The sequence below is a fragment of the Panthera leo genome, chromosome F3, assembly GCF_018350215.1.
Source record: "Panthera leo isolate Ple1 chromosome F3, P.leo_Ple1_pat1.1, whole genome shotgun sequence".
NCBI lineage: Eukaryota > Metazoa > Chordata > Mammalia > Carnivora > Felidae > Panthera > Panthera leo.
In genome coordinates, this window is record NC_056696.1 from 30,016,936 (window position 1) to 30,018,046 (window position 1,111).

At 43.5% G+C, this 1,111-nt stretch overlaps 1 pseudogene; it reads right to left on the bottom strand.

The window, feature by feature from the left end:
* Positions 1 to 397: 397 nt before the first annotated feature.
* Positions 398 to 760, bottom strand: LOC122211529 (annotated as a pseudogene).
* Positions 761 to 1,111: the final 351 nt, after the last annotated feature.

Below are 1,111 nucleotides of genomic sequence, written 5' to 3' on the forward strand. Positions count from 1 at the left end.
CAGTGACTCTCATTCCATCAGTGGCACCTAAGGAGGCTATGCAGCAGGCAGCAGGATACCATCGGTCCCCTTGATTGGAAATAAGTGCCTCAAATACCCCATTTTCTCCTGGTGATCCATCGTAGAGCTGCGATCCATGCAGTTCTCTAAAACCTTCTTAAGCCTATTTAGATTATCATAATCTATAAACTTGCAAGGACACAAGTCCCCCATAGGCAGCTACTTTGTAAAGGAGTATTTCCATGTCTTTGAGATCCTAAACCTGCCTCGTTGAAGCATGAATGCTTCTAGTATTTTCTTTTGTCATTACAATAGACATTTATCTAAAGTAATACGTTTGCAGCTCAAGTAGTTCTAAATTGTACATTTCCGGTTTAGCCAACTTCTCCAAAATATTTCAAGGCAGCCGCAACCACAGATTTCCATTCCAGGATTCTTTCTTTGCCCATTCTTCTCTCTCTTTCCCAAGTAACTTCCTTCAGATGCGGTTCGAGATAGATTTTACCCTCCTTATATTTTGTCCACTGCTCTATAGGCAAAATCTGCTGCCTTCTGGTCAGATCCAATGCTCTCTTTACGCGAAACATCTTGCCGTTATGAATTTTCTCAGGAAGACTTCTTATGGCCTCTCATCATCATTCTTGTATACTGTATCATCTCACATGAACTGGACTTTCTTGAACCCTGGAGCATTGTAATATTATTTTCAAATACCCTCCAGCCACCGACTTGGTGCTGGGGCAGCAGGCCTGCTCGCCATTTTGACCTAAGACTGAAGCACTGAATGCTTCCAGTATTTTGAGATGGGGTAAGCCACTTTGTTTTTACCTCTTGAGAGCTTAAAGACTGTGACTGAGTTCTAGAACTTTCTCTTCATGATCTAGGCCTCTCTGGTATTACCTAACTAAAAGTCGCTAGTGATGCATCTGAGGAGTTCGTGCCGAGCAAAACCCAGCCTAGAGACTTGGGTGACATTGTGGCCCATCCAACCCATCGATAAATCCTTCAGGCTTTAACCCTGCCCTCCTCCTCCCCCCCCCCCCTACTTTACAATGCCCTCTCTTTTAGGAGAAGGATGGCAGAATTACTTTGCATTGGAATTAATGGTATA